Source organism: Ochotona curzoniae, unplaced genomic scaffold (assembly GCF_017591425.1).
Source record: "Ochotona curzoniae isolate NIBS_2020 unplaced genomic scaffold, NIBS_Ocur_1.0 contig_883, whole genome shotgun sequence".
Lineage (NCBI taxonomy): Eukaryota > Metazoa > Chordata > Mammalia > Lagomorpha > Ochotonidae > Ochotona > Ochotona curzoniae.
The window spans coordinates 42,015,233-42,043,207 of NW_024466599.1; the positions used below are offsets into that span (position 1 = coordinate 42,015,233).

Consider the following 27,975-nt stretch of genomic DNA (forward strand, 5'->3'; position numbering starts at 1 on the left):
CTTTCCTATCTGACCTATTCATATTTTTCATACCGGAGATGACTTTCTTCCTTGAATCTCTTTGCTCATTTGGCTTTCAGATACATTGTTGTTGGTTGTCCTATGTCATCTTCAGGATTTTTTAACTTCTAATTCCTTAATTGAGGTTTGCCTGTGTTCATCTATATCAATCCATAATTGACTCAGTCCATGAGTTGTGTTGCTTCAAATGTTACCTGTATTTCAAAGCCTCAGAAATTCATATGCCTTTGTCTAGTTCTGCATACCAGCCTTCATTTGTAACTACATGTGGCTTTCAGTTGATTTTTTACTTTTTATTTTTTCCAATTATTTGTTAATTAAAAGGCAGAATGATAGGGAGAAACAGCGAAGGAGATCCTCTGTCAACTGGTAAACTTCCCAAATAGCCGTAGTGGTGGAGGCTGGGCCAGCCTGAAAGCAGAACTGGAACTCCATCCGGGTGTCCACATATAGCAGAAGACCAAGCACTTGGGCCATCTTTATCTTCCACTGGTTTTGCAGACACATCAGCGAGTTTCAGGATTGCAGGTGGAACACCTGGAACTTGAATAGGATGTTGAACTCACAGGAGGGGGCTTAATGAGCAGTGCCACAAAACTCAGTTTTTCAAATGAACATCGTTTTCCCTGTTTTACAGTATTTTCTGTCAAACAGCAGTACAAAGAATTCTAACATCCTTTTATGTGTGGAAGGTGACCAGCCTCCAGTTCCAGGAAGGTTGTGGATGAGATACAAGGTTTCAGCCTGTGAGATAGTAAAGAGCTGAGTCTGGATAGATAGAGACTGGTTTAATAAATGGGCAGAGCGACACAGGGTGATAGTTTTAGGAGACTTTGTTAGGCTGGGGATTCAGAAGAAAAGATGACAGAGTAGCTTTCTTGGCATCCTGAGTCTATAGCAGGGGGCACAGATACATAAACCTTTACCATCTGAGCATGCCTGCCGCTAATTTCCAATTAAGCACACACTCTTCTTGTAAATTAGATCTCAGGTGTTTGTAATTCCTTGGGAAGAAAAAGGAAGGGAGGTGTCACTGGTGAGAGGCTCAAGGAGGCTTTAAATGTGGCAGAAAATATAGGTATCCACGTTACTTGGGAAGCTGTGCTCACCACCTTGGTTAATAATACAGGTTACTGGTCCTTTTCTGAAGTATACATTTTTTTCAAGATTTGTTATTTATTTGAAAGTCATATTTAGAGAGAGGTGCGGAGATGGATCTTCCATCTGCTGATTTATTCCCCAAAAGACTGCAGTGGCCAGGGCTGGGCCAGCATGAAGCCAGGAGCCAGGAATTTTATCTGCCATGTGGGTGGCAGGGACCCAAGCCCTTGGTCCACCTTCTACTGCTTTGCCCAGACTGTTAGCTGGCAGCTGAATCAGAAATGGATCCTTGTTGCAGATAGCAGCTTTATTTGTGATGCCAAAACACTGGCCCTATATGCTTATATGCATATCTCAGAATGGATATCTTTTGAGCTTACAAAAAGAGAGTCACTTGAGTTATTAAGTAATGAAAATCAATTAGTGCTTTTTCTCTTGTCCTGTAATAACTAGATATTTTGAAAATTGCTGGTTGCTCTAGTTGTAAAAAAAAAAAAAGCTGTTATGTAGACACAAGTATAATATAAGTTGGAAGACACATACCATTATTTCCATTTTTTAAAAATTCAGACAAAAATCTGAAGTGGATGAATTTATGGTTTGTGAGGTGGGGAAGAGTGATAACAGTTGGTCCTTGGCCAGTAACTTACATATGAACTGGAGCAGATAAAAGAATAGGGGGTGAATGGGCCCAGTGTGGTAGCCTAGCCGCCGAAGTCCTCACCTTGCACGTGCCAGGGTCCCATATGGGTGCTAGTTCTAATCCTGGCAGCCCTGCTTCCCATCCAGCTCCCTGCCTGTGGCCTGGGAAAGCAGTGGAGGATGGCCCAAAGCCTTGTGACTCTGCACCCATGAGGGAGACCCAGAAGAGGCTTCTGGCTGCTGGCTTCAGATTGGCTCAGCTCTGGCTATTGTGGCTGCTTGGAGAGTGAACCAATGGACAGAAGATCTTGCTCTCTGTCTCTCCTCCTCTATGTATATCTAACTTTCCAATAAAAATTAAAAATAAAGTCTAAAGAAAAAGCATAGGGGTGAAATAAAAAACATTTGAGTTTGAAGAATTAATATATGTAAGTAAAGATTCCAAAAGGAAAAATGACAACAAATTTAGTTGTAGGTCAATTGACTCTTTTTTATTTATATTTAAAATTTTTCTTTATTTTGAGTTTTATATAATTCCGTAGGGAGGACAGTTGACTCTTAAAATTGTAGTCATGAATCTGAACAGTCTCCAGCAATGGGAAAACAGGGGTTTGTTGTTATTCTTCTTTGTTGAACTAAATTGAGGTTCCTAACTTTCCAAGCCTAAAACACATTTGAGTGGTGAATTTGTTTGTTTAATAGCTATTATTGTCCATGGTAGCATTCTGTAGGTTTGAGCTTTTCCGCTTCAGCTTCCCTTCCTCCCTCTCCATTCTCCCCTAATAGGATGGTCCTTCAGCAGCAGTCACAAGTTCAGTATTCTGACAGTGTGTTTGGTAAGAAAGAGAACAAACCAATAGAAAAATGTCAAAAAAAAAAAAAAACTCCAGAAAAACAACTTTTCACTTCAGATTACTTCAATTTATTTTTTGTAGAGGTTAACATGGAGGATACTCCTCAGTTATGCTGTCTCAGACTAAAATGCCCTGTTTCCAGAAGTTGATATGTTTTGGGGTCTAGTTCCTTGTTTTTCTTAAAGTGTGAGTGACTCCATTTTTATTTGGTCTGATCTGTGGGGACTTGGTATAGGAGCTAATCCCAAAACAATGGCTTCCAGTAATTTTTGGATAATACAAAAAAAAAAAAAACTTTCAGCAAACACTCATTTGCATTACACACTTTTAGCCAAACTACTGGCTCAAATATGCCCTGTGGTTTTCTGTCTCCATGTTTTGTGTGCTTTTTCTATAACTGCCATCTTTTTTCATTTTTTCCCAATTTTTATTATTATTATCATTTTATGATACAGTTATATAAGCCCTGGGATTTCCCTTACCTCCTCCCCAAATCACCTCCCACTGAGTTGTCCTCTATTATTACAACAGTATAGTTCGTCGTGAACAGTTGTAAGGCCATCATTACAGGCATGACAATGGCAGAGAGACCAGCATCCTATATCCTATTGTCAAGATATGTTTAACAGTTTCATTAGGAGTCCATTTTTGATCTGGAAGTAGAGATGCATACTGCATTGAGAGATGCATACTGCATTTTTGATCTGGAAGTAGAGGATGCATACTGCGTCCTCACATCTGGATATGATAGTCTCCATTACACAGTTACTATACATCCTCTTAAACGAAAAGCCATGAAAGAATTAACAGGAAGAAAAATAGAAATTTAGAACACCATAAAGTCAAATAACATGCTACTGAATGACTACTGTGTCGCTGGAGAAATAAAAAGAAAACCAACAGCTCAATAATGCTACCATATGATCTATGAGTCAATGAAGAATTTAATGAGAAAGTGTTTTGAAGAAATAAAACTAAAACAAAAGCATCAAGATCCATAAAATATAGTTTCTGCTGATCCTTGTTGGTGAAATGTGTCTCCCGTAGGCAACAACTAGATGGGTTTTGTTTTTTTTTAGTCCAGTCTACTAATCTATGATGTTTCATGAATTTAAGCCATTTACATTCACGATTAATATGAATGGGTGGTAATTTGGTCCTGTCATTTAGCAATGGGTTGTTCATTGGTTTAGTCTTCTTTTGTTATTTTTCTGGGATATTCTTCACATTGACTTTGGTGGGTGTTACTTCTCGACTCTGTCACGAGAACATCTTTAAGTATCATTTGTAGGGCAGGTTTGGGAATTACATTTCTTTAACTTTACTGTGGAAGAATTTTATTTCATTTTCAAAGGCAAAGGAAATCTGCTGGGTATGTTATTCTGGGCCAGCATTTTTTTTTTCTTGCTTTTAGAATCTGGAATACGTTGCTCCACTCTCTTCTGGCCTGTAGAGTTTCCTGTGAGAGGTCTCCTGTGAATTTAATTGGCATTCCTTTATATGTCAATTGATTTTTTCATGTGCACGTCTAAGGATCTTTTCCTTATGTTTGATTGAAGAGAGCTTGATTGTCATGTGTTGTGCTGAAAATCACTTTTGGTCAACCTGTTGGGAGTTCTCTGCCCCTCCTGGATGTTATTTTCCAATTCTTTCTGCAGATTGGGGAGTTTTTCATTTATTGTTTCATTAAATACATTTTTAAACCCAACTTCTCTTTCTGTACCTTCTGGAACTCCCAAAACTCTTATATTTGGCCTTTTAATAGTGTCTCTTAATCTTTGAATACTTTTTTTAGTTTGACCCAGGTCTACTTCTAGCTTTTTGTCTCCTCCTGGTGACAGGAATATCTTCCAATTCTGGGATTCTTTCTTCTGCTTCCTTTATTCTATTTTGGAGACTGTCCACTGTACTTTTAATTTGTTTGATTCCATCTTTCATTTCCAACAGTTTGGCCTGATTTTGTTTCAAGGATGCTATTTCCTGTGTGACATATTCCTTAAGTTCCTTGAACTCCTATATGTGCTTCTTGTTGTTGATAAGAAGTTTTAGATTTTTCTGAATTCTGTATTCCCCAGTTTCTTGGTGTATTCCTCAGTTTACTCTGAGGTTTGCAAAGGCTCTTGCTCTTTTGCAGGGGAGTCTTCAGTAATATTCACTGTGCCTCTGTCTCTTTTTTTGTTCTTGGACATTGCTTAGCAGATTCTTTTCCTTGGGGCAGGTTTCTAAGCTGTGTCACGTACATATCTACAAGTTGATTTTACTTATTGCAGTTGGCACTTGGTTCTTTATTTGCAGCCACTTGTGCCACTCCTTCGAGTGAGTTCCAAGTCTGGGCTCTTATGTTAGACTCCCAGCATGGTTTCCATAGCCCCAGCTCCTGGCTCACCGATCTCCACTTCCTATGATCTGGTGCTGAGGCTACACCGTTGTCTCTACAACCTTTTCTCCCACTTCCGGTTTGAGCAGTCCCAAGATGAGGGAGACACCAGGTGTCCTAAATAACTAGGGTGTTTTCATAGCAATAACCTAGTTCTTGCTGGAACCTGTTGATTGTTAGGTATGTCTGAGGACTACCCGGACCTATTTTGGGTGGAAATTGTAGGATGCCGCATTGTTGCAATTCACGGAGCCTGAAATGAATTCACTCCCAGCTTAGTGCATCCACAGTCGTGTCCCACTTTGCCCTTGTCTCCCTACACAAAATGGCACCTGAATTGGCTCTGAGGGTGGTGGGACTGGGCTGTGAAAACCACCCTGTTCCCACAGGCAGTGGGATCTGCTGCTCTGTGTGCTCAAACAAGCCAGCAGGATGGGCAGTTCTTTGTCTGGGTTCACCTCCTGAGCTCCCAGTGAACTCCCTTCTTACGTGATTGCTGGTTGAGTTCCTGCTGCTGGTGCAGTTCCGATCACTGCTGGCTGATGGCGCTGTGGTACGCGGTTACTTACTGCACGGCACACCATGGTCTCCACTGCCTTCCTGTGTCTGTCATTCTCCAGGTGGCCCCTGCCGTCAGTCTGTCCTCTCTTATTTTCTGGTATGTGCCTTCTCTGCTTCACACTGGCTAATGTTTTTCCACCTGTTTAAGCATGTTCTTACCCTAACCTGCCATCTTGATTCACACTCTGTGACTGCAATCTTGACCTCCATTTTCATCTGCTGAAAACCATCCCAACACATTCTTTTCGAATGCTTTGACCTATTCAACGCGTTTCTTTTAAAATATATGTAGAATGTCAAATTTCATATGTGCACAAAATGAAGAGTTAGTGTAATTTTTTCAATCTGTTATTTGGCCTCAATAATTATAACTATTTCCAAGTCTTTAAAAAAAGATCCACTATCCCTTTCCCAGCATTTTCATTTTTGTTTTTTAGATTTTTTTTTTGTTGTTGGTAACTCAAATTTAGAGAGAAGAAAAGACAGAAAGATCTTCCATCTGCTGGTTCATTTCTCAAGTAGCAACAACGGTTGAGCGAGCCGATCTGAAGCCAGGAGCCGGGAACATCTTTCTGGTCTCCCATGTGGCTGCAGAGTCTCAAGACCTTGGGCTATTCTCTACCGCTTTCCCAGGCCACAAACGGGGAGCTAGAAGGGAAGCAGAGCAGCAGAATATGAACCAGCATCCATACAGGATCCTGGCACATGCAAGATGAGGACTTTCACCATGAGGCTACTGCACTGGGCCCAAACATAAATACAGTGACTACCTTTGACAGTAATAAGTGCAGACAGGAGTCACAATTATGCCAGTTATCTGAAAGTTTAAAACCAAAGCAGTAGAAGTGGTCAACTACAGAAAAGACCCCAGGGGGACTTTGTTATTGGGGAATCACAAAAATAGCATTTGCGGAAGAGCTGTCCCATTTCTAAGGTGAGGAAGAAATACTAGGAGAGGATTGCTCTTCAAAATGGGCACATCTATTGTGTTTATTTGATCTATACAAGTGTATGGCATCAATGGCAACTGAGCCTGAGATCACATCTGGTGCTCCCATGCTGAATTATAATAATGGAGGACCAGAATCCAGAAGGGGTTTGTTTCTTTGTTTCTTTTGTTCACTTTTCAGGGACATTCTGTTACCCTCATGTTACAGCCTGACATTCCAGCAGTTGGCAAAGGAGAAAACATTTTACAAGGTCTGGAAACACTGTAACAAACTAGGGCATAGAACCATGGCTTTGGAACTGTGATGCCCAGCTCTGCCTCCTGACTCCAGCTTTCTGCTGAGGAGGGTCTTGAGGGGCAGGAGTGATGGCTGAAATCACTGGCATATCCTTCTGTATACTGAGCACCTAATTTCTACAGTTGTTAACTGTTTTGCTATACTTAACTGTTTATCTGCCAGTCACATGAAGTCATTTTTGGTTCCCCAGTTTGATGTCCACTGTGTTTTAGTTTTAAATGTAGGGGCCAGCATGATAGCTTAATTGGCCAGTCCTCCACCCACAAGTGCCAGCGTCACAGAAAGGTGCTGGTTCAGGTCCTGGCTTGCTTCACTTTCTATGCAGCTCCCTGCTTATGGCCTGGGAAAGTAATGAAGGATAGCCTAAGCCTGGGGACCCTGCACATGGGAGACTCCGAGGAGACTCCTGCCTCCTGACTTCAGGTTGACTCCGCACCAGCCAATGTGGCCATTTTGGGAATGAAACAGCAGATGGAAGATATTTCTCTTTTCTTTTCTCTGCAAATCTGCTTCTTGAATAAAAATTAAATAATTCATTTAAAAAGAAATGCAAATAAATAACTTAGTAAAAGCATTTCAGAAATTTTACAGGTGTTATTTGACACTTTAATAGAAAGTTAATATGTATTCAATTTTAGTGTAAGTAAGTTATTAACTTGTTAATTCAATCATTTAGCTATAGTGATCGCGTTTAGCCTGTAGGTAGAATTATAAACAGTTCAGGTTGTAAATGCATACTTGAGAAATTACCTTTTGTCTCATAGTAATGTGGTTACTATTTAGTGACTCCATTTAAATGGGTTGCTTAGAACTGTAAATGCGGTGTAGTCAACCTAAACCCAGAAAATAGGATTATATTACTGAATAATTTCAAGATCTTACTTCAGGCTTTTCAACTTATGTCATAAGATTCTTGTTACACGAAAGTGGAAATGTACAAACTAGCTTTACAAATGGTAGGATTGACTAAGGAAAGCCCGCCATGATTTTCTTATTAATTGAAGTCGCCTGTTGCTTGTAATAAACTAATTTGAGAGAGACAGACAGATGTTTTGATTCCATTCACTGCTTTGCTTGCTGGACTTTTTTTTAAAAAATTTTTTTTATTGATTACATTGCATTATGTGACACAGTTTTATAGGCACTGGGATTCCCCCCTCCCCAAAACCCCCCCCCCCCCCCCCCCCCCGGTGGATTCCTCCACCTTGCTTGCTGGACTTTCCCAAGCTAAAGTTATGAGCTGGGAACTCATTTGGTTAGGTATTTTTCACCCCACTTTTTTGCTGTATAATTACCATTTCCTCATAATTTATAAGTAATAAGTGAGGGCATATTTTGATGCTTAGTTAAATCCTGTTTCTATTAAATTGTTACTCATGGTTTTAGCGTTCATTGATAATTTTTGCCTGAGTTAATTGTTACTTTGGTTGCAACATTATTTTCAGAGTTTGTCATTCTTTCAATGTTTATTAAATGTTATTCTACCATGAGTTTGAGTTTTCCATTCTTATCATGTACTTTCTAATCATTTATGGATTGATAGATTCTTATTTATTTAGTGTATTAGTACATTATAGTTTTTTTTACATGAATGTTGATACCTTGCTTTTCTTCCTATTGTATTTAACACTCTTAAATGGAATCTACCTCCTCTGTTTTGTAGTAGGCAGCCACGTTGTAAGGAGATACAGGTTAATTCGAAGAAACATACCTCAGCAAGGTGACAGGAACTCAGGAACTGTGTTCTGTATAAACTAAAGGATACACTTTCTGAGTTATTTTCAGACTATTACTACTTTGGATTTATTTTAAGTAATAGTAATGGTGAGAATTGCTATAAAACTTGCACAGGGATTTCACTAATTTATTATTTTGAAAAACTTAAGTATCAGAGAAGCAGTGAAAGGGACACACACATTTATACTTCCAATCCGCTGGTTTATTACCGAAGTGCCTGTAATGGTTAGGGCTGATCCATGCTGTATCCAGGAGCCATGAACTCAATCCAGGACTCCCATGCAATTGGCATGAATCCAGCTACCTGAGTTCCTAACTGATTCTGCCATCCAGGATCTTCATAGTCAGGAAGGGTATGGAATCGAAGCTGGAGCCAGGCATCCAACTCGCATGCTCTGATGTGGGACATAGGCATGTTAGCAGACAACTGCTAATCCCGACACCAAGTCCCTTAGGTAATTTTATACCTAAAAATATTTACAGAAAGTGTGAAGAAACCATGACTCTGAAGCGTACCTTAATAACTTGGCTTTATTAAGAGGTATAAATATAGCTTAGTATGTTTCTTTTTACTTCTGTCATTTTTAGTGTCATTATTTATTATTTTCCTTTAAAATGTATTTGTGAATGTCTATGTAAATTATAGATTGTTTGCAGTTGACAATTTCCAGAGGCCAGTACTAGACTTCCTGCAGTGTAACATTTGCCTTTGAAAATTTTCTGTATTGAGTATCACTTGTTTGTGTACTCTTTGTTATTAAATGTGAATTAAATATTAATAACTAATTGCTGAAAGTATAATGTTTAAGTTAATTCCATGTATAATTAAAAATTTTAAATGCATTAACATTTCATGGCACAGTCTATGATTGGGATTAAGACTGTTTGTGTTTGCTGTTCAAATACTCAGTATAATATTAGATATTTGGATAAAGTGTTATTTTTCATATCAAGTATATTTGTTTAGAATTTTACAGGGGATGTACTGGAGAGCTTGCAAAATTTGCGTTTAGCATAAAATTATTGGAATGTTTTCAGATATTAAAAATGCAGATCAGTTTTTGAGAAACTCACGGACTACCTGACCGGTAGATTTTGCAGGTTTGCATCCTCTAGTGATGTTCCTTTTTCTGTCATAGGCAATACCTTTAATCTCTGGCTCATGCTTCAGATGGGAAAAGGAAGGGAAAGGAGATGATCAGCTCTTCTCCAGAGAACCAAATGTATCCCGTTTCTTTAAGCAGACTCTCCAAATTACAAACTATTTCACAAGAGGAAACACATCTTTATTTAAAGTACAATGCGTTCCTTGTACAATGTGTGAATTGTGAAGGGTGTTGACATTTAAAAAGCTTTCTGACTGAACCAGCTATTTCACAACAAGCCCAGGCCAGCCTTAACTACTTTGGGAAGGGGATACAGACTTTCTGAATTTAAAACTACTATAAGGCAAGATTACTCTAGAGACATGAAGTCTGGGTTTTAGCTTCAGGAAATATCACTTTTAAATTACTCTCTAGGTAGGATTAAATATAAAAATTTGAAATATGCTTTTAGAATGAATTAAGTTACCATACTGAATAAACTCATTGCCAAAGTATTTTTAAAAAGCATTTTGGTTACTATTATTTGAAGTTACTTTAAGAAAGTTGAAAATGAACTGTAGAACTATCTTATACTAAAGACTTTAAAAGTATGTGTGTGTATACATATATATAATTTTTTTTCTAATTACATTGTTAGGGCTGTGAGAAAAGAATTAGCTAATGGATATTTAATCCAAGTGTGATGCTATGATACAATAAGAATTATGCATTTGGTTTCTTTCCCTGATTCTTGGCATAGTGCTTTTAAAGCTGTGGGGATCTTCAGAGTGGATTTTTTTTTTTTTTTTTTGGTATGCTTGTGAAACGACTAGAGGCTTGGGTCTGCTGGATAACCTCAGGATTGAGGACTGGTTGCCATGAGAACCAACCATGTGATTAGAAGGTGGGAACTTTGAACTGTACCCTTTGGCTTTCTGGGAGTGTAAAGGGGATGAAGGTGAAGTTGATTAGTTATGGTATAACTTGTGGATACATAATAAAGACTCCATAAAAACACAGAAGGATGGGGTTCAGAGTTTCTGGATAGCTGAATGTGTGAAGGCACCTTGGGGACGGCACAACCAAAGAAGTCACAGAAGCATCTTACTACTAGCTGTGTGCCTTGTCTTTCACATCTCTTTCCTCTGTATTTTTTTTTTTTTTTGAGTATACTTTATTACAAACTTGTTAAACATACATGTTTCCCGAGTTTTGGGAACTGCTATAGCAGATGCTTATGAGAACTCCAATTTATAGCAAGTTTTTCAGAAGTACAACTTACAACCTGGGGTTTGTGACTGGTATGAAAGTGGTAGAGGGACAGTCTAGTGAGACCAAGCCATCTCATGCTGTCTTTAAATAGTGTCAGAAGTTCGTTAAGTTGCACGTCACTCCAGTCAGTATCTACTGGAGAGTTGATTTCGTGTGTGAGATTAATCCCCACACATCTGATGTCAAGTATGTTGGAGTTGGGGGCAAAAGAGGTTTTAGTACCAGTGGGGGGATATTGTAGCGCAGTGAGTTAAGCTGTTGCTTGTGACTCTGGCATTCTTTTTTTTTTAAAGATTTATTTTTATTATTTTTTCATTGGAAAGGCGGATATACAGAGAGGAGAGACAGAGAGGAAGATCTTCGTCCGTCCGATGATTCACTCCCCAAGTGAGCGCAACGGGCCGATACTATGCCGATCCGAAGCCAGGAGCCCCTTCTGGGTCTCCCACGCGGGTGCAGGTTCCCAAAGCTTTGGGCCGTCCTCGACTGCTTTCCCAGGCCACAGGCAGGGAGCTGGAAGGGAAGCGGGGCTGCCGGGATTAGAACCGGCGCCCATATGTGATCCTGGGCGTGCAAGGCGAGGACCTTTAACCACTTGCGCCACCACGCCGGGCCCCACTCTGGCATTCTTAATGAGCACCAGATTGATCCCTGGCTGCTCCACTTGATTTTCCTCCCTGCTAATGTTTCTGGGAAAGTGGAAGATGCCCAAATGCTTGGGCCCTTGCCATTTGGTGGGAGATCAGTGACATTCCAGGCTCCTGGCTTCAGTCTGGCCAGCCTTGCAGCCATTTGGGAAGTGTGCATTAGATGGAAGGTATCTCTCTCCTCTTCCCTCTTTCTGTCTTTCAAATAAATAAATATTTAAAAAGTGTTATGTTTTGTGATGTAAGTAGGAAAAATACTTCCTATAGTATTTTTTAGAGGACAGAATATAGGTTTATCCTCTATACTGTGTCTAACTGATAAAATTACTTAACACTGTGTGCTTATATAAAGAAATTTTTGATGTCCAGTTAACAAATTGTGTTCCTCATGGTAGTATACTACTTGGTGATGAGTTAAAATGAAGGACTCAACCTAGAATTCATAGTAATTTTGGGATTTTTATTCTAAGTGTTACAAGTGATCACTCAATAGGGATTTTTTTAAATGCTTTTTCATTTTAAAAGACAAGAAGAGAGAAGATCAGTCAATTTATCTTCCATGTGCTGAAGCAGGTTGAAGCCAGGAGCCTAGAACTCCATGAGGGTCTCCCATCTGATGATAAGAATCCAAATACAAGAGCTATCATCTGATGCCTTCCCGCATGCATTAGTAGGACATTAGATTGGAAGAGGATGATGAGGAACAGCAGCCAAGCACTGTGATATGGGATGCAGGCTTGTCAAGTGGCATCTTAACCACTAAACCAAGTGCCCTCATCAGTCACTTAGGATAGTTCTGTTTTATTTATGCTGTCTATATGTGTATGCAGGAGTATCTGTGTGTATTCTTTTACTGAATGCAGTATTAGTAGTTGTGTAGGATTTAGTGTTTAAGAAATTCAGACATACCTATAGTGTATGCACTGTATGCCTTAGGGGATATGTATATTATATATATATATATATATATATATATATATATATATAGAGTGTGTGTGTAAATCAGGAGGAAAGTATGTGCATGGGGAGAGAGAGAAACAAAAAAGGCTGCAGCACAGAGCAATGCTTTTCTAGCCTGTTCCTCTTATATAAAATAGAAAATAACGATATTCCAAGTCCACTTAGTGAAAGCAGTTACCTTCTGGGCAGCCTGCCTTTGCCCTGTTTTGGAGGTTGCATTATAGAATTATTGATGGTATATCTATGTGTTGACTTCTTATTTTAGTTTTTAGTATTTGGACTGTTATTAAAGGATACAGTTTTTAAAAAAGGATTTACTTATTTTTACTTGAAAGGCAGATTTTTTACAGAGACATTGATCTTCCATCTGTTGGTTCACTCCCCAAAGGCCACAAAGGCCAGAGCTGAACTGAACTGAAGCCAGGAGCCAGGAACTTCTTCTGGGTCTTCTGTGTTAGTGCAGGTTCCCAAGGCTTTGAGCTGTCCTCTACTGCGTTCCCATGCCATAAGCAGGGAGCTGGATGAGAAGTGGAACAGTTGGGATATGAACCAATGCCCATAGGATGCTGGTGTTTCAAGGTGGAGGATTAGCCTGTGAGGCAATGCACTGGCTCTAAAGGATACATTTCAAAAGAGAATATGTTGTGGTTCTCAGACTAATTGGGAATTATCACGTCCATAATTGTTTTTTGCTCATTAATGATATAATATTACTGGTTAAATTATTGCATATTTGCAGTCAAATAAGAAGTACCAAAAGCAATGTGAAAGTAGTGATGCTGATTCACCAGTTAGATTCCACGGAACATAATTTATTTTTCTTTGTATAAGAATCATTTGTATTTTCAATTTTCTACAAGTTAACTACCTCCTTGCCAATTGTAAAATAGCTTGATCATATGTTGATTGATTAAAACTTGTGTCTTGAGCCAGGAAATAGAAAAAAGTTTTTTTTTTTTAATAAATCTTTTGTTATGGGCACAACTAGTAAATTAAGGAGGTTAGCAAGGAATAGTATTTAAAAATTAGTGTTTTCTTACTGAAATAATTCTTCATTGGCTTGTGTTCTATATATGACAGTTTTGTTATGTTAGGTTTTAGGGTAAATATACTTTAAAAAAGTATTGGTTTATGTATTTTATTATTCTGAGATTTCCCTTTCCCCCTCCACAAATTCCTACACCTCCACTGATTTCCCTCTTATTGTTATAGTAATATAGTCCTTCACAATCCATCCTTAGTCCATCATTCTGCTATTTAAGTATATCCTGACATTGTAGGCATGGACAATGGCAGGCAGTCCAGCATCCTGTTGTCAAGATTTATCCAAAAGTTTCATTGGGAGTGCATATCAGTTCTGGAAATACAGTTGCATACCACATTGTGTTTTCACATCTGGATATGATATTCTCTATTACACAGTTACTGTACACCCCCTTAAATGAAAAGCCACAAAACAAAATCAACCAAAGAGAGAAAAGTAGAAAATATACAACAGCATGAAGTTAAGCAACATGCTACTGAATGACCAATGTGTCACTGAAGAAAATGAAAATGAAAAAGAAAATCACTTGATCTTAGCCAAAAGGCCGAGAAGTGATGAAAAAGAAAATCAAAGACCTTCTTGAAGCAAATGGTGCTATTGTGTGACGTATGAGTCAAGGAGAAAAATAATAAGAAAAAAACCCTGCTTTTTTAATGATTGAAAATAAAAACAAAAATATCAAACCTCCCTGAGATATAGCAAAAATAGTCCTGACAGGGCTGTTGACCCCGTATCTTGCATGAAGATTGCCTTAGAATATGTGATGTTTGTCTTTTTGGGATTGACTTGTTTCACTGAGCATAATGGTCTCTAGTTGGGACAATGTTATTGCAAATGGTAGAATTTAGTTCTTTTTAGTGGCTGAGTAGTATTTCATGGAGTAGATGTACCAAGGTTTCTCTCTCCATTCCTCTTTGATGAGCATCTGGGTTGTTTTCATGTCTTTACTATTGCAGAGTGTGGTGCTCTAAATATAAGATCACATATCCCTTTATCATACGCAGATTTCATTTCTTTTGAATATATTCCCAACTGTGGAATAGCAGGGTCATATGGCAGGATAATTTTCAATTCTCTTAGCACTCTCCATACTGACTTTCATAATTTTTATACTAACCTACACTTCCACCGGCAGTGAAGGAGGGTACCTTTTCTCCAGCCATTTGAATGTGTTTTTTTGAAAAATGTTCATTTTCTTTACAGCGTTGTTTGTTTTGCTATTGTTGAGTTTATGAAGCTCTTTATAAATCCTGTGTTTAGTCTCCCATTGGTTTTAGAGTTTGAAAAACTCTTCTCCCATTTCGTTGGTTCATCTTCACTTTGTTGATCATCTCCTTTGCTGTTACAAAAGCTTTAGTTTGATGTAGTCCTTTTTGTTTATTTTGGCTTTGACTATCTGTGCTTTTGGTGGTTTTCTATGAAATATTTCCAATTCCTGTATCTTGGAAAGATTGGTGAAATTAAACCTAAGAGGAGGAGAAAAAAATCAGGCTTTTGTTTAGTGGGAAAAAGTAAACATTTTTTGGGTAAATAATTCTCTACAGGTAAGACCTCTTCCATTTCTGTGTAAGGATACCTGATTTAGTTATGTTCTTAGATTTTTAACAGCAAAAGAAGCTAAAAATTACATTTTATTGCAATGCGTAAAACAGGTAATGTTATTTGCACATTTTAAAGTTTCACATAATGTTTGTACCTGTCCAGTGAGAGTAATTAATCATGCTTTGATAATATCAAAATTTGAAAATGAGAGTTGTAGAAGACAGTTGTGATCTTAGTGTTAACACTTCGTTTTTCTGTGGTTTCCTTCAGTTAGCATTTTAAAAAGATTTAATATTTGAAAGGCCAAGCAAAGGAGGAAGGAGAGGGAGAGAGGGTTCATTCCCAAATGGCCACCCAGTAGTGGCCAGGATTGGGCCAGGACAAAGGAGCCGAGAACTCCTTCCTGCTCTTCTACATGGATAGCAGGGACTTAAATACTTGGACTGCCATTGTTTACCTTGCCAGGCATTTTAGCAGGGAATGGTGTATTGGAAGCGGTGTAGCTGTGACTTGAATTGACATTTTAGTATACAATATCAGTAGCACAAGCTGTGGCTTTACCTCCACGGTTTACTTATTTGCTTTTGTGCCAATAACAGGCTTTTTTGATTACTACCTTGTAATATGTCTTGAGATTTGGCATTGTGATGCCTCTGGCTTTATTTCTATTTTTAAAGATTGCTTTAGCTATTTGTGGTTTCTTGTGCTTCCATATGAATTTTAACATCATTCTTTTCTAGATCTTAGAAGAATGTTGTGGGTGTTTCAATTGGATCACATTGAATTTTTAAATTGCTTTGGGTAATACTGACATTTTGATATTATTAAATCTTCCAATCTATGAATATGGAAAATCCTCTCATTTTTGTGTGTGTCTTATATTTCTTTCTGTATAATTTTCATTTTACTAATCTTTCACACACTTGGATAAAATTATTGCAAGATATTTACATTTGTTTTACAGCTGTTGTAAATGGGTATGTTCTTTGGAGTTTTTTCTCGACCATGAAATTATGCATACAATGTCTACTGATTTTTGCATGTTGATTTTATATCCTGGAAAGTTACCGAACTCCATTATGAATTCTAATAGTTTCTCTTTTTTAAAAGGCAGATTTACAGAGAGAAGGAGAGACAGAGAAAAAGATCTTCCATATACTGGTTCACTCCCCAAGTGGCCACAATGGCAAGAGCTGAGCCAGTCCGAAGCCAGGAGCCAGGAGCTTCTTCCAGGTCTCACATGTGGGTGCACGATCCCGAGGTTTTAGGCCATCATATGCTGCTTTCCCAGGCTATAAGCAGGGAATTAGAAGGGAAGTGGAGCAGCTGGAACACAATTCAGTGCCCATATGGGATTGTGGCAAATGCAAAATAAGGATTTAGCCACTCAACCATAATTCTGGACCCCCTAATAGTCTCTTATTGAGGTTTTTGGTTTTGCTGTATAGAGCATCGTGCCATCTGCAAGCAGGGTTAATTTGACTTTCTCCTTTCCAACTTATATAGCTTTGATTTCTTTTTCTTGCCTGATAGTTCTGGCCAAACCGTCCAGAACTATATTGAATAGCAGTGGTGAAGATGGACATTTTTGTCTGGTTCTGGATTCTGGGGAAAGTGCTTTCAGCTCTTCTTTCAGTATGATGCTGGTGGGGTTTTTTTTCTCCCCATATATTGACTTTGTTTATTTAATATTATGGAAGGATGTTGGGTTTTTTTTTTTATCAGAAAAGGATGTTGTATTTTACCAAATGCTGTATGCATCGTTTGATAGAATAGTATGGCTTTTTATTCTTTGTTAATGTGCTGTATCACATGTAGTAATTTGTGCATGTTAAACCACCCCTGCATACCAGGAAAAAAAAAATCCCACTTGATCCAGGTGAATGGTCTTTCTGATGTGTTGTTGACTTCTATTGGCTAACATTTTGTTGAGTTTTGTCTCTATGTTTATCAAGGATATTGGTCTATAGTTCTCTTTTTTTTTTTTTTCTTTTTCTAGTTTTGGAATTAGTGTTTGCCAAATCTCCTCCCTTAGAAGGTGTTTGTGAATTCCCTCTTTTCTGTCAGGTTTTTTTTTTTTTTTGAGTAGTTTGAGAACAACTGAAATTTGTTCTTCTTGAGAAATTTGAAATCATCTGGTCCTGGGCTTTTCTTTGAATCTTCATTATTCATTTAATCTTCATCTTGGTTATTAGTTTGTTTACATTTTTTGTCATGACTCAATTTTGGTAGGTTGTATCTGTTTGTAAATCCATTCATTTCTTCTAGATTTGCCAGTTAGTTCTGATATAGCTATTTGTATTAATTCCTGATTATTCTTACTGTTTGATGTCTATAATAACATTTCCTTTTTCATCTCTGATTTAATTAATTTGGGTTGATCTTTCTCTCTCTTGTTAGTTGGGTCAATGGTATATCAGTTTTGCCTTTTGTTTTAAAGCTCTTCACTGATTTTTTTTGTTGTTGTTTCAATTTTGGTTTCTAATTTTAAAGATTTCTTTCCTGCTTTTAATTTTGTATTTGGGTTCATGTTGTTTTTCTAGATCCTTGAGATGCATTGTTAGATTTGTATCTTTACACTTTATTGATGCAGGCATTAGTTTCTTTGAACTTCTGTTAACATTCCTTTTGCTGTATCCCATAAGATTTTAATTGTACTGTAAACTTCGTTTTTAGGAATGGTTTGGTTTTCCTGTTGTTTTCTTCTATGAGCCACTGTTACGGAGGAGGATGTTGTTTAGGTCTTTATGTGTTGTGCTATTTCTGAAGTTTCTTAAGTTTTTAACTTCTACCTTTATTTCATTGTAGTCAAAATAGATCCATGTTATAATTTTATTTTTCTTTAAGTAGTTGAGATTTTCTTTATGGTCTAGCATATGATAGATATGGATACATACAGTGATGAAAAGATTGTGTACTCTGTTGGTTTGGGGTGAAATGTCGTGTAGATATCAGTTGTGTTGAAGTCCCCTGTTATTGTTTTGGAGTATGTTTCCCTTTAGATTTATTAGCATTTGTTTTATTTTAAAATTTTATTTAGTTGAGAGGGATGCAAACCCATTTAGGCCTTTGATTAGGATAGGTATGATTGAGTTGTTGAGAAAGGTAGGTGGGACAATGTTTCTGGTTTTTGTGTGTATGTGTGTGTGTATTTATATTGTTGCTTTTTTTTCCCACCTGTGTCCTCAAACAGAGAAGGGGATGAGGGTTCCTGTTGTCAAACTGTATCAGCACCTGTGGCTACAGGATTGTCATTTGATGATGCCCTAGAGACCACAGTGTGGGGAAAAGTGTTCCAAGAATGTTACTGGAGTGTTTTATAGTTCTGAGACATCATCAGCTTCACTCTACCAGGGTTGAGAAAATCTCTCCAAGACATGTTGGTTGACCAAGTCCACCTTAGTGCATCCGCGGGGCAAAAGCTTGGCTACAAGAGTTGTTCAACCTACTGTAGTTTCCATCTTCTGACAAGGTAATAGACATCCTCTTTCTCAGACTGATGCACCTGGTAGGTGCCACGGCCTAGCCTGACCTGTTCCACACCCATTCTGGCTCTCAGGAAAACCAGTGTGTCCTGGAGCCTAACCCAGTCTGGCCTTCTCCTAGACCAAGGCCACGTGTATGCCAAAGGGTATTGTAGCCTTATCAACCTGGCTGTCCACAGCCATGACTCTCACACTCATCACTTGGAGCTGCAGCCTAGCAGGGGAGTGCTCACAGTTCCCCTAGGAGGCCCATCTCCAGTCCCAGATCTTCATGTGAGGTGGGTGCTTTGATCCTGCTGGCCTGGCCCACCTGCAGTCTTAGCTTTCACTTGTGGGTCTTGCATCCTTGCCCAGCCAGATGCAGCCCACACCCTGACATGGATGCTGCATCCCGGCCCAGCTTGGCCTGCCCCCAGACCAGCCCACAGAATTGCTGCAGGTTTGCCTATCCTGGCCAGTCCCTAGCCCCAACTATTGTGGCTCCACAGCAGGAACTGCAGCCTGACAGGGGTTTCCCCAGGTTCCTCTACAAGGCCTGCTTCCAGCCAGGGATTTCACATGTGCCAGCTAGTACTGCGGCCCTCTTGATATGGTCTGCCCTCCATCCTGGCCTTTGCATGTGCCAGTGGCTGCTGCAGCCTGGCCCAGCCTGGGCCCCTTCAGCCCTGGCTCCTGAGAGTGCCAGGATTGTTCCTTTCAGTTGAGTTCTGTGGTCCTGGCTCAGCCTGTCACTACCCTAAGCTCTCTGCATTAACTAGTGTGGGCCGCAGTCCTACAAAGATATGTCCACAAGTCTCCTACAGAATCTGCCCCAGATCCAGTGTTCCCGCATTATGAGGGGTGCTGTGGCCCAGCCTGATGTGACTCACCCTCTGCTCTGACACTCATGGCCTAGCCCAGCCTGGCATGCCTCCCTGCCTGTTTTGTTTTTGTGTGTGTGCTGCCAGGTGTGTGCTATGTGTCACAGCCAGATCATCTTTGTGGAAAGGTGCCTTGACCTGATCTGACAGACTCTCTGGTTTCCCTCCTCTAAACTACTTGTTCTCAGCTCCCTTGCCTACTTTTAGGTGCAGTGACCAGGTCTGTGGAAGCCCCCAGAAGTCATTTGTCTCTGTAAACATGCCCTCAATCGCTCTGTTAACTGTTTACAGTTACTGCTTCCTTTTCAATTGACCCTTATTATTACCTAATGCTCCTCTTTATCTCTTTTGACAGTTTTATGTAAAGTCTATTTTATGTGGTATGAGGATGGCTCCTCTTGTTCTTTTTTGCTTTTTGTTAGTGCAGACTATCTTTTCCATCCTTTTGCTTTAGTCCATGATTATATTTATTGCTGAGTTGTGTTTCTTGCAAGCAGCAAATCAATAGGTCTTGTTTTTTATTCTGCTCTGCCGGATTGTGTCTTTTAATTGTAGAATTGATGCCATTTATATTCATGGTTATTATTAATAAGTAACATTTTGGCCTTTTCATTTTACTATGTACATTTCCATTGTTTGCTTTTGATTTTCTTTGTGCTTGCACTAGAAGATTCTTTGCCTTTACATTCTTTCCTAATGATGACTATTATTCTGTTTCTGTGTGTAGCAAATACGTAAGCATCATTTTGTTAGGCTGGATGCGTGATAACAAATACTTTTTATTTCTGTTTGTTTAGAAAGGACTTTGTTTCACCTCTATTTTTTTACATTTAAAAATATTTTGTTTTGTTTTGTGATACAGGTCCATAGGCTCTGGGGTTGCCCATGCCCTCCCTTAAGGACTCTCCTTCCCCCATTGATTTCCCCTCTAGTTTTACAATGGATGTCCTTCATAAACAGTCACAAGTTCATCATGCTGTTATTGTATTGAAGTATTTCCTGACAGTGTAGGCATGGACATTGACAGAGAGTCATCATCTTACTGTTAGGATGTATTCTTTTCTTTCAGTGGGAGTCCATCTTTGGTCTGTATGCATAGAGACACACAGCACTTTTTGTCTCCATATCTGAACGTATCCGTTTCTGCTATGCTTGCGTTGTATATCCCCTAAATTATAGAACCAGTAAGCACAGTCCACACTAGGGTGAAAATAATAAACTTTCATCAACGTGAAGTTAGCGAACACGCTACAAAAATAAAAATGCACCATACGAATGGTGAAAATGGGAACTGAAACCTTCTTGTAGGAATAGATGCTAGTGCATGACTCTTGCGGTACTGAAGGAATTACAATTAAAAGCTAAAAGTTCTTTGCTCATGATATGTAGCAAAATAGTGTTGAAGTGGGCATTTACAATCTCAGTGTTTACAATCAATCCATCTCTGAGTGTGGATGATCAGTTCGTGAATCTCAAGAACTTATTGGGAAAGATACCAATAACTAGGAAGTGGGATAAGATTTACAGCAAAAGTAATTAAATTTGATACTACAAAACTGCAAACTTAAACAATAAAAAGCCATTTCATAAGAAGATGAATAAAACAACCCCTAGCCATATTAGCGTTGAGATTTTTGTTGGAAGTTATATTAGTGCAAACGTGGTATCTGACCTTTTGGGATTGGTTCATTTTCCTTATCATAATGGTCTCTAATTCAGCCCATTTGGCTGCAAATGATTGCATTTTATTCTGTTTAATAGCTCCGTAGTACTCCATAGAATGTGGATCATAGTTTCTTTATCCAGTCCTCTGTCAGTGGGTGTCTACATTGTTTCCAAGTTTTTGCAATTGTTGATTGTGCTGCAATGAATATAGGGATGCACGTTGCTTTCTCATGTATCAGATCCTTTGTATATATTCTCAGAAGTGCAGTTGCTGGGTCATATGGTAGGTGAATTTTCAGTTGTCTGAGTATTCTCCATACTGACTTTCACCTCTATTCTAAATGAGAGTTTTGCATGATGCAGTATTCTGGATTCACAGTGGTTTGTTTTGTTTTTGTTTTTGTTTTTGTTTTTTAAGCACTTGGACTGTTTCTCTGCAGTCTCTCTTAGCCTTTAAGGTTGCTATGAGAAATCAGCTGTAAGTGTAATTGGAGACCTTCTGAATGTAGTCTGGCTTTTTCTGTTTTGCCTATTTTAGAGGCTTTTCTTTTTGTTTCATTGTAGAAAGTTTGACTATCATGTTTTGTGGTGAAGACCTTTTCTGGTCATTTCTATTAGGAATTCTGCGTGCTTCCAGTACTGGGATATCTCTCTCTTTGAGAGAATCTTCCCTCTGCTGTTTCATTCCTCAGATGGACACAATGGCCAGAGCTGGGAGATACAGAAACCAAGAGTCTGTGGCTTAATCCAGGAGACACTGGCAGTTGAAGAAATTGAAATGATATAGTAGAGTGCTAAAAACATGCGCTGCATTGTTGCTGAGTTGAATATTCAAAACTACAATTTATAGAGTTCTAACAGTGAAATTCAAAACATGCCCACATGTTAAATTCTGTAAAAGAAAATTTACTATGCTAAATTAGGTTTCTGTAAAACAGTGAAGTAAAAAAATGGAAATTTCTAGTGATATTCTTGACAAGTTGACCTTTTCTAGTGGAGTAGTTTGCTGTTTAAGTGATAATGTTGTCTGTCAAAATTGCTATGTTGGTGCACACACATGTATGCAGAAGAAAACACAGAGAATCCCTGTAAGTTATTATATGTTGTATCATTAGGGAGTTTTGTATTACTGATCCTACCTCTCTTTTTTGTTGAAATTTTTTTCACATACCACCTAGTTCACACCTTGTAAATATGTAATTTAGTGAGTTTTAGTATATTCCAAAGTTTGCACTATCACCACTATCGAGTTCAAAAAATTAAAAAAAAGAGATTTATTGTCTGTTTATTTGACAGGCAGAGTTACAGAGGAGGAGGAGGAAGTTCAGGGGGAAAGGAGGGGAATGTGATGCAGATGGAGAGGGAGGGACAGGGGGAGGGAAGAAGAGAGAGAACGAATTGTTTAATGTGCTAATTTACTCACAAAATGGTTGTAACAGCCAGGATGAGCTAGGCCAAAGCCAGGAGCCTAAGCTTCTTCTAGGTGCGCCCACAAGGGTGCAAGGGCCTGAGTGCTTTGGGGCATCTTCCACTGCTTTCCCAGGAGCATTACCAGGATGCTGGAAGGGAAATAGAGTAGCTGGGACTTGAATTGGTACCCTTATATGGGATGCTGGCATTGCAGGTATTATCCTGTTTTCAGCCATATAGAGCCCCAGTTATTATGCATTATGTGTTTATGATTTTCTGGAAGGCATTTTCTTGGGATAATGGATAGGAGGTCCTCCTCCTCACCTGTCTTTCTGTTTCCATTAGACTTATTCTTTGGTAGGGTTATGTGATGAGTGTTACATTTGTATTAAAACCTTGTTCTTCACATGGTTTTAACTAAAATTAGAAATGGAAGTCTTTCAGTCAATGAACCAGCTATGGGCCATATGTATTGATGTATTTATACATGTATTCCTATCTCTGATCTTATGATGTCTGGGAGCAGTGACAGTCTAATAGCAGTGATCGTACTAGTGCCAAATCTCTGTTTCTAAGCATCACTTTTCTCTAAAAGAAATCCTGGATACTTACGGAGATCTTTATCCCAGAAAACAACATAGTGTTGAAAGAATGATAAAAACTTTGCCTGAAGCACATAGGAACAAGCTTGAAGGAATTCCATGGGCCAAATTGTAACATTTTGGTTATCAAAATAAATAATGATATATTTAACCCAGCAGATAAAATGAAATCCAGAGTAATTTGATATAAATAAATAAGTAAATTGAACAGAAACTACCTTATAGAAAAGTACCATATAATAGATGCAGAAAAACATCTCTGTCTCTAATTTTGCTTTCATATAAATAAATAAATCTAAAAAAATTACTGTTTTTAATATTCTAGAGTTTTCATTATAGAGGTATTGCATATCTTTGTTTAGATTAATTCCAATATATTTAAGATGCCTCTCCACTCTTTTTAAGGGGACTGTACTTAACAATTTTTTTCTCAGCCATGGAGTTATTTATATATACTAGCACAGTCAATTTTATGTTCAATAATTTTATATCCTGCTACCCTTCCAAATTCTCTTAGGAGTTCCAATAGTCTCTTGATTGAGTCTTTTGGTTCTTCTATGTAGAGGATCATGCCATCTGCAAACAGGGATAATTTTTTTTTCTTGCCTAATAACTCTTGTCAAGGACTTCCAATACTATATTGAATAGCAGCTGTGGAAGTGGACATCCTTGTTTAGTTCCAGATTTTAATGAAAAAGCTTCCATTTTTTTTCCAGTTAGTATGATATCAGCATTGGGTTTTTCATATATTGCTTTGATTGTATTAGAATGTTTCTCTTATACTTAGGTTTTTAGTTTTTAGCATGAAATTGTGTTGGATTTTATCAGATGCATTTTCTGCATCAATTGAGATGATCATATGGTTTTTATTTTTCAGTTTGTTGATGTGGTATATCACATTTATTGGCTTGTGATTGTGAAACCATCTCTGCATGCCAGAAATAAGTCCCAACTGCTATCGGTGAATGATCTGCCTGATATACTTTTGAGATTCTGTGGAGGATCTTTGTGTCTAGGTTCATCAGGGATATCAGTCTGTAGTTCTCTTTCTGTGTTGTCTCTGACTTTGGTATTAAGGTGATATTAGTTTCATAGAAAGAGCAAATCTGCAGATAAGAAAGGATAGGTAATCTTTTCTGACCATTATGCTCAGTGAAACAAGTCAATCCCAAAAGTGCAAATATCGTATGTTTTCTCTGATGTAAGGCAACCTTCATACAAAATACAAGATCAACAGGCCTTTCATGACTATTTTTGCTATATCTCAGGGAGGTTTGATATTTTTGTTTTTATCTTCATTCTTTTAAAAAGTGTTTCTTTTTTTCTTATTTTCTCCCTGACTCATACGTCACACAATAGCATCATTTGTTTCAAGAAGGTCTTTGATTTTCTTTTTCATTTTCATTTTCTTCAGTGACACATTGGTCATTCAGTAGCATGTTACTTAACTTCATGCTGTTGTATATTTTCTACTTTTCTCTCTTTGGTTGATTTTGTTTTGTGGTTTTTCATTTAAGGGGGTGTACAGTAACTGTGTAATAGAGAATATCATATCCAGATGTAAAGACACAATGTGGTATGCAACTGTATTTCCAGAACTGATATGCACTCCCAATGAAACTTTTGGATAAATCTTGACAATAGGATGCTGGACTGCCTGCCATTGTCCATGCCTACAATGTCAGGATCCACTAAAATAGCAGAATTATGGACTTAGGATGGATTGTGAAGGACTATACTTTTGTAATAATATAGGTAAAATCAGTGTGGAGGAGGTTTGGGGAAAGACAGAAGTAATGGAAATCCCAGGGCCTATGGAGTTGTATCGCAAAACAATGATGAAAAAAGAAAGCCAAAATAAGATCTCTGTTGTCGTCTTCTTAGTAATAACGTGGGCAAAATTGGATCCAGCGCCATGACTCAATAGGATAATCCTCCACCTACAGGCACCAACATCCCAAATAAGCTCTGGTTCTAGTCCCAGCTGCTCCACTTCAATCCAGCTTCATGCATATGGGTAGCAAAAGATGGCTACAGTCCTTGGGCCCCTGTATCCACATAGTAGCCTTGGAAGAAGCTCCTTGCTCCTGGCTTCAGATCAGCCCAGCTCTGGCTATTGTGGCCATATGAAGAGTGCACTAAGTGGGTAGAAGAACTTTCCTTCTGTTTCCCCTCTCTCTGCAAATCTGCCTTTCAATTTGAAATAAATCTTTTAAAAACTTTGGGCAAAATCATCAGTGTATTCTTAATTAATGATTGAAAGTTTGATGAGATGCATATTTGCATAACTTTAAAATAACTGAAAACAAAATATTCGCTCTTTAACTATTTAAGTACAAATACATATTAACTAAAATCATGGTAGATACCATCTTAACCAAATGATGGAGGTTTCAATCTCCAGATTTGGACAAAGTAACATTGAGAAACTCCTTATATGGAATAAAAGTAGAAGAATATAGCGTCAGGAATGCGGTGTTTTTACCAGAAGCACATGAAACCCACACATAATACTAAAGAGAATTAGAAAAATCTAAACTGAGAGAACTTCCATGAAGTTCCATGAACTTTACACTTCAGAAATATCAAAATCAAGGAATGTCAAGAGTATTCCCAGTTAGAGGAGATCAGACGGACATAACAATGAAATAAAAGCATCCAGAAAATGTGTGAAACCTGAATCGAATCTCTGGCCTAAATGGTAAAATTTTGTTGACATTAATGAACTGTTTTTGATGATTATATTTTGATTATGTAGAAGAGTGTCTTGTATTTTAAGAATGTATGCTAATTTACCGAGGAATTTTGGGAGGATAATCACTTCTGCCACCCAATTTCAAATTATTAAAAAATATGTGTTTGTGTGTATGAGAGAATGGTATTAGAGTTAATTTATTAATGAGAGGCTGAGTTAAAAATGTATAAACGTTTTTTGCACTACTTTTGTAGCTTTTTCATTAATTTAGAGTTACTTCTTGAAAGAATGCTGTGCTTTTTTGCTAAAGTGAAGTATTCTTATGACCCAGTTTACATTAAATACTTAATACAAAATAGTTTTTTAAGCATCAGGTTGATTTAAGACAAGTTTACATACTTAGACAAAAATGGATGAATGGAAAATTATGCCTTGAATAACAAAGTCACTGTAGAACTCTGATTTTCTTAAAAAATAAAAACCTACCTACAAATGCACAAATCATTTCTTTTGAAATGAATTAAGAAAAAAAAGCATCTCAGGGGACTAAACACCCGAGGCATTCATCCTCAACCTAACCAAATGACAGACCTTGAAGCAACTTCAAAGCCACAGAATAACTGGCTCTGACATGTACTAAGATGGGGGGAAATACTTCCCACAACCCTGAAATAAATGCTTAGTCTTTAAAGAAGACAAAAGAAAAAGTAGCATCGTATTTCAGAAGTGGAATTTAACAGTGGGAGAGTTCACATTATTTGTAATTTTCATGTTTTTTGGGAAAAGCTGCCTAAACTCGAACTTATTTTCACATTCTTCCTCCTTTACAATTGTGTAATATTTTAAAATATTATGGGTTTCTCTAGGTGTCAGGAAAAGTCTGTTAGAAGCTTTTTGTTTGCTGCCTTAAATTTTATTTCGTAAAATAGAATTCCTTCTGTAGTTTGCTGGTAACCAAACTCTTCTTAGTGTTACTGCTTTGTAGAAATCATCTTAAGACAAACTTGTATTTATCTTATGCTGAAAAAAAAAAAACAACAACAAACTGTGGCTCTTGGTAGGTGCAATTCTCTCCTATTTGCTGGTTATTTGTTATTTGGCAAAGCAGATTGTGTGTTCCATTTCTTCTTGCTAGTCACTCTTGGTCCCTAGTGATTTCTTTATATTAACATACAGATGCTTTGGGAGTTACTTCTGCTTAATATTGAATCACGTATTTCCCGTTAAACATTTTGCATATTTGTTTTACTGTTTATGTGTGCATTCTCTATCTTCTCAACTAATCTGTAACCTCATAAAGAGGAGATAACTGCTTACACTATCTAGTCTTCCTGGCTGGTTGGTTGGTTTTTCATTGAATTACTTTATCTACATACAATGATCTTAAAGTCTTTTGTCATTTTATTAATTCTGGTATCTATTGAAATTCAAAATTATTTTTCTAATGTATTGGTGTAACTTTGTTTAGCTGGGCATAAATAGAAAAAATAACATAAATGAGCAAATAGGGAAAATTTATGTTTCCTAAAGAATGTTATTTCAACGTTCCACTTGATTTAGAGTTGCACCAATACAGACTAAATACTGATTGGTTTTAAAGTCACTTGAAATAATGGAGTAGTTGAATTTGATGTTTACAGATTGCTTTTCCTCCCTCATTTTTATGTAATTTTTTTTAATGGTTTTGTAAACCTTTATATGGTTCCTAAATCAAATCTCTGACCAGATATATTGAGAGAAGGCCAGTTTTCATTCCTTTCCATGCCAGTTCACTGAATCACTCCATTTTTTATTACCCTTTGACTCATCCTTTCATTAAAAAAAAGTGTGTATTAAATAAGTAGAATGCTGGACACTTTGCTTTTTTTTTTTACCAACCGATTTTTTGGTGAGAGAATATTTTTTTCCTCATCTATTACAACAATCATTGCTGATTCCTCCATAATAAAAGATTAGATAAGCAAGGGAAAAGCATAGCAGATTTATTTGCTATACATTTTGTATGTTTTGAGAGTCTTCAGAAATGAAGTTCCATGGATCCAAGGGAAATTGTTGCAGTTGTGTAAATGTGGAGAAGTAATTGAGGACGGAAGTTATGATGTGATGGCAATAAACTGTGGGAAATTTTAGAATCTTCTTTACCCCTTTGTGCGATATTGTTTCCCTC

At 37.8% G+C, this 27,975-nt stretch overlaps 1 protein-coding gene across 1 annotated transcript in view; it reads left to right on the plus strand.

Moving 5' to 3' along the window:
* Positions 1–8,803: 8,803 nt before the first annotated feature.
* The window catches only part of LOC121164934 (WD repeat containing planar cell polarity effector), a 263,430-nt gene continuing 244,258 nt past the window's right edge, over positions 8,804–27,975 (plus strand). Inside the window, exon 1 of the mRNA XM_040993340.1 lies at positions 8,804–8,995. The gene's annotated coding sequence lies outside the window, so the exon portion shown is untranslated. The remainder of the gene's footprint in view (positions 8,996–27,975) is intronic.